The sequence below is a fragment of the Agelaius phoeniceus genome, chromosome 9 (genome assembly GCF_051311805.1).
Source record: "Agelaius phoeniceus isolate bAgePho1 chromosome 9, bAgePho1.hap1, whole genome shotgun sequence".
NCBI classification, from domain to species: Eukaryota; Metazoa; Chordata; class Aves; order Passeriformes; family Icteridae; genus Agelaius; species Agelaius phoeniceus.
Genome location: NC_135273.1, coordinates 29,761,981 through 29,768,149, shown reverse-complemented (window position 1 = coordinate 29,768,149; position 6,169 = coordinate 29,761,981).

Here is a 6,169-nt window from a genome sequence, read left to right as displayed (position 1 = left end):
CTCATTTTATGTCCTGAAATGACATGTTCAAAACACAGGATGTGGCCTTTCCCAGAGTCTGGTGGGAGTGAAAATCAGATCTGGAGCCAAAGCCAATGGTTTAACACATCTGTACTGGAAAAAGAATATACTTTTATGTTATAATCATTTGATATACTTGTATACTGTATACCCAAGAGTAAATTCTCTCATGCTGTTTTATACAATGGTAAACTTGGGATGAACTGCCTTAATGGGAATTTCCTGAGTTTTAGTATTGGTTCTGTCACACTACTTATCCTTTCTTACTTATATACTGCTTCTTTTTTTTTTTATATATACCATTATGTTATGTAAACTATCAGTAGGATACTCAAATTATCACCTGGGTAAGCTTTTGTATCTTTTTTATCTGTTCTTCTTTGCATTATCTGACCTTTAGAAAAATAGGATTAAAATACATTTTAAGCTGTTCATAAATGATTTTAAATGAATTGTTTACTAGATATGACATTTACATGCAGTGTGAGTTACTTATGCATGTGAAAGAAGAGATTAAGAGAGCTGTTTATATTAGGCATACACTATCACATTTATGTTAAGTGTCCACCTGCCATCAGTGGCCTTGTAAGACCTTTGATGTTTGATTTCCAGGTTACAATCAAATTTCTTGCCCATTGCTGTGCTGTTGATGGTTTTACTTTCAAAACCCTTGTTACCTTGAGGTAGTTTTTTGTGAACTTAGTCAGAGATGTACACCATGATGCTGAATTCTCTGTGAGCTGGTTATTTCCACCTATTCATGGGCCCATCTGGTTCCTTCAGAGGCTGCTGCCTTGGGTTGAACCAAAGCTTTGCTTTCACACACTATATAGTATAGTTTGTGTAAATGTAAATATTGTTCAGCTCTCATGCTCTTAGGAATCAATTAGTCAGTAGCAGAGGCATATCTTGCCTCAGAAAAGGAGGGGGGGCAGCAATGGTGTTCTGGAAAACAGCACCTGATGCTGTATTCCTGCTGGAAGTTCAGCACCCTGAGCTCTAGGAACAAAAAGCAGGTCTCCAGCTTGTGGAAGTGCAGCCCAGGAGATAAGGCAAGCCTGCACAGAGTATTTCATGCCCATTCCTGCAACCCCCGTTTGTATCTTCATGCATGTTCCTTCTCTGTTTGGAACAGTCCTGTTCTATTACATAGCTACTCAAACATGGCACATGAGCAGTATGAGACTGAGTGTGCATGTGAGAAAGATAGAGGTAAAATAAGGTAGGTGAAAGCCCTCCCAAGCTTTTTGGATGACTCCAGTGTCTTCCATGATCAAAATCATGTTTACAAATTGACACAGCTTCTTCCTTTCTTTGGGGCCTCTATCATCAAGGTGCTTATAAAGACACACAGAATTCAATATTGGATTTTCATATATTTCTGTTATTTCTGTGCTTGGCTTGGCAGATGTTCCTGTGTACCCATTCAGTCTGCTTCTTCAGACACTAATGTGCACCATATAGTCCTTGTAAGCGTGTTGGCTCCCATTTATATGCTGCTCTCATTTCTTCTGCTCCCCTGCTTCAAAACCCTTCACAAATAGGGGTGCAGTGATGCCCAGTATCTCAGAACTCACAGTATGGGAAACTTCATACTTAGACAAGTGTCTTTGCTACAGCCAAATCCTCTGCCAGTTTTCTTTGGCTGTGATTACACTAGAGCTTGCTGTAGTTGAGAAATATGTTCTGTCAAATGATTCAGTGGTGTTTTTTCTTTCTCTAAAGGTTCCTTTTTTTTTTTCCAAAACAAGAAGGTAACTGGTACAGGGAGTACCACTGACCATCAAAGCATTTGTGCTTCGTGGCCTTACCTGTTGGTTGATGTTCATATGTCTTTGCTGCTTTGATTCAAGGAAATACTGGGATTGAATTTGGATAATTAACATGAAAAAGTCAATGTCAAGACCCATTGCAATGAAGAGAGAGAGTGTTCTTATTTGCAGGGTAGTTTCTCAACAGTCTGGGTTGCAGAGAAACACTTTCCCTCCTCAAGTTGTGTAGGTTATGTAGTCATGAGGAAAATAGCTCAATGGTGATTAATTTGTTGATTTTTTACACTGGTTTGTTTTCCAAAAGAGTTCCTAAGAAGGCAACAGAACTGTCATTTATCCTGTTCCCATCACAGTCTTCTAGCTTAATTTTTCATAAGTACCTGAGTAAGCTGTTTTTCATTCCTGAAGTTCTGTTCAATTACTTCAGCTGAAGAAGACTGGCACCTGCTTAAAGCTGCACCTGGTAATGCCAAAGTTTTCTTTTTTCCTTTTTTTTCTTGAGAGTGGGATTACCCTGTCTGGAGGATCTCCCATCTGGCTGTCTGCAGCCTTCAGCTGGCTCCAATGGCCATACCCTGCTCCAGCTGCATCTGTGCAAGGTTTGTCACTGTAACTTCATTGTGCTCACCTGCATGTCATAGAGATGGGTCTTAAAGGCCTCATTTAGTCCTGACATTTAAATGGATTCTTCCTCCTGACTATGAGGACTGGCATACTGCTGGGCTGGTATTGCTATAAAGCTGTTGGCCTCCCTTTGCCTGGCAGAAGGATATTTTCCATTTTTTCAAGGTAAATGCAGGTGGTTGGCCTTGCTGAGACTGCTGCATGGGGACATCAGTGGCGAAGTTTGTCACTGAATCCTGAGGCTGAGCACTGTTGGGAAACCTGAGCCATCAGCTGTCTCTTCATTTAAGAAAATTGTTCCAAGTTTGTTGTAGTTCCTCACTGCAGAAAATTAATTAGTTATGAAATTAAATGCTTAAAAGGGTTATTTCAGAGCTTATAAAATCTGTATAAAACCAAATAGGAACAATTCAATTTTTTATATAAAGATCTTCTTCCAGGAATATTTGATCTCTTTACTACAATCCTCACTATTTCCTACATCTCTGCTTAGGGAAAATAGAGTCCTAAAATAATAGTTTCAAATCTTCTTCACTACTCCTTCCTTTTAATTTCTTTTTACTACATGATTGTGTAGTTCCATGAACACAGCATGTTAACAACATGACACTGTCTTCCAAATACAGCTTTGCTGAGGGATATTTTCTTCTGACAATTGATATTTTGGTTTGTTGCTCCTTTGGCCCTTCCCTTTGGATCTGTGGGTCTTTTCTGCCAGCTTTGGGTAAAAGGAGTGTGTGTTTGTATGTGTGCATGAGTGTGCATGCAGGAAGGGGGGTTGTTCTCTTTGGTACTGCTGTGTCAGTATAATGGGGGTTTTGTTATGGGTTTAATTGATAAAATAAATGTCTCCTCTTTGATAAAAAATACTGCAGCGTTTTTTAAAATTTAGCTTGCAATTTAAGACACTATGTTTCATTAATGAAAAAAAATATTTCTAGTGATAGCATTTTAATTCCCTTCCAAGTGCTGTGGATTCTAATTCTATAGAGTTAGGTTTTAATAAGATGATACAGCTTTTCTCTTCAATGACAACTACTCTATTTTATTGTTCAATACTGATCTACATTTTAAAACAAACTGAATACAAAGGTTTTGAACAAGAAAGAAATACCAAAATATCTTTTATGACTACTTTTTTTAAAGCAGGTAACTTTTTGAAAGGCTGTATTCTTGAGTCTCCAAAATATTTAAGTTGCTGTCATGTGAACTCCTGTGAGAGAAGGAAGACAGAGAACTCAAGTGCCTCATTCTTATAGTGTGAAATGAAGTTTGTGGGTGGACTTTTCACAGAGCTGCATTATGCTTTGTCTCCATGTGACATGCTGGTTAAATGGACAGGACAAGCCTTTGTAGTTTTGCAATGTCCCAGTGTTCTTTAGCACATAAGAGGAGTGCAGTATTGGTGCAGCTGTTCATAAACTGGTCATTGAAAACCTTGTTCAGGGCAAGACAGAAAATGCTACATCATAATTCTGAATCTGAGTTTTGAAGATGCTTCTGGCAATGTGAAACACTCCCTTTCCTTAAAAACATGATTACCTCTAATCCTCGTTGTGTGATACTGCAGATGGAGACGGTACTATGCATCTATTAGCAATTCAGATACACAGGGCTGAGGTTGAAGTTTTGATCTTTTATGTTCTCTGAGGATCTCTGAAGAGTATTTTTGGCCTGGGGGTTTTACACAGCCCTATTTTGTGAGAAGTGCTGAGCTCCCATTTCTTTTCTTTCTGCTTTGCTGAGGGTGGGGCTCTGAAAGCCACTGCTGAAAACTTCAGTTGTAGTTTGTCTTTTTGAAGTAGTTGCATTTTAAGTACTTAGTGGGCTTAAAGTATTCTAATTTCTCTGGTACTAATAAATGCCTTCCTTGAACAGTAGAGAGGAGACTCGCTAACTCATGTAAAATCACACTCCCTCCCCAGCTCATGTAAAATCTCATACCCCAGGGTACCAGAGCCGTTCTTCAGTGCTGACCTGGACACCAACCTCTTACTTTAGGAAGGAAGGAAGGAAGGGTTTGGCCTAAACTGAGAACTGGAGATGTTTGCTGGAAGGCTGGAGTGTATGAACAAATAACGAGATGTTATCTGTTGCAGCTGCCACCTTGCCTCAGGTGCTCCTGTGAGTTTTTGCTGTTTGTAGAGGCCCACAGAGCTGGTGCCATGCAGGGAGAGCAAACTGAAGGGCCAAGAGGATGTCAATTATGTGCTCACCTGAGGGGTTCCAGATGTCCTGGAAAACCCATATAAAAATGCTAGGTTTCATCTGATACCATCTCACATTCCCTGCCCAGGTTGTGGGGTGGGGGAACACCACTTTGTGGCATTTTAACCCTGATCTGTTGAAGTCTAGATGCTTGTCTGGTACTTCTGTGCTGGTGAATTTGAAATTTTCTGTATACTGAGAGGCTTGTTTTCTGGGTTGTTGTGGGTTTTATCGTGATCATTGAAATTCAATATAAGAGGACAAATCTGTCCTTGCTATTATTTTTTTTACTCGTGGTTGGTTGGTTTAGGAAGCAGCTATCATGGAACAGGGTGAAAATATCAACGGGCATGTAGACCACATTCATACATGTATTTCCTCTGCTGGATGTGTACAAATATGTGATTCATGAGATAGTTTCTGTTGCACTGGCTGCTGTATGAAAGATTAAAGCTGGGAGCAGTTTGTTTAATTAATTCCACTGTAGCAGAGCCCGCTGCTAGTATGTGACCAGAGGCACAGAGACAAAGGAGGGTCTTCAGAACGTGTTAACTGCGGGGCAGCGGGGGCGGCTTCACAAAGGTCACAGCAAAGAGCCCATCCCAGCTCGGGGTAAGTGATCTCCCTGCAACAGAGAGCAAGTGCTGCTTTCACCTACATCAGGCTCTTATTTGCTCACCATGTGACAGTACAAAAGAGAATCAAAATTAGTTCATATATTCATTCTTTTATTTTTTCTTTTCCTTGATGACTCCCTGTCATTACTGAAAACTAATGTGTTTTCCAACATTAAAATATTGGATGGGCTATCAATATTCTAGTGTATGCTTTCATGTTCAGAATGTGGAAGGGGTTTGCTAGAAGATAACATCCTGTATTTAATTAAGTAGCTTGTATATACGTGGTAGTTTTCAGAAAAATGAACTGAATAATCTCAGGATATTTCAGAGTGCATAGTATGAAATGATATATTGCACCACCCTACAATGTCAATATTTGTTATTAAAGGAAATCTTAAAAAACAGCAACAACACCCCCAAATCATGATTATTTGATAATTTTACCAGTTAATTTTCTCACATCTCTGTGTTTTGTTTTTTTTTCTTGCAATCAGAAAATAGTGTGTACAAAAACTCCGTTGGTCCTTTTATCTTTGCACAGGGTCACCTGGAATGATCTCAGCATTTTCATACAAGCAGCAAAGAGCTGCTCATTTTAGTGTCAGACTTGCTTTCTGGCCCAACAGGTACTGGATTACATGCTTAGGTTCTATTACTGTCAATTGTATATTTATAATCTTTAAAGCACCTCCTTTCAGAAGCAAATTAAACTCCTTGGACAGAATTTGTAAAGTTATTGAGGTTCCTGAAATGCAGATCATTTCCAGCTGGGACTTTTAAAATATTAATTGGGACTCCCATATACTTCTAAGAATTCAGGTTAGTACATTGCTTGCATCTTTAGGCCAAATGAGGCCTCACTTCTTGAGGAAAGCATTTAGGAAATGCTGTCATTTGGAGACATGTCCAAAAGCATGCAAATAT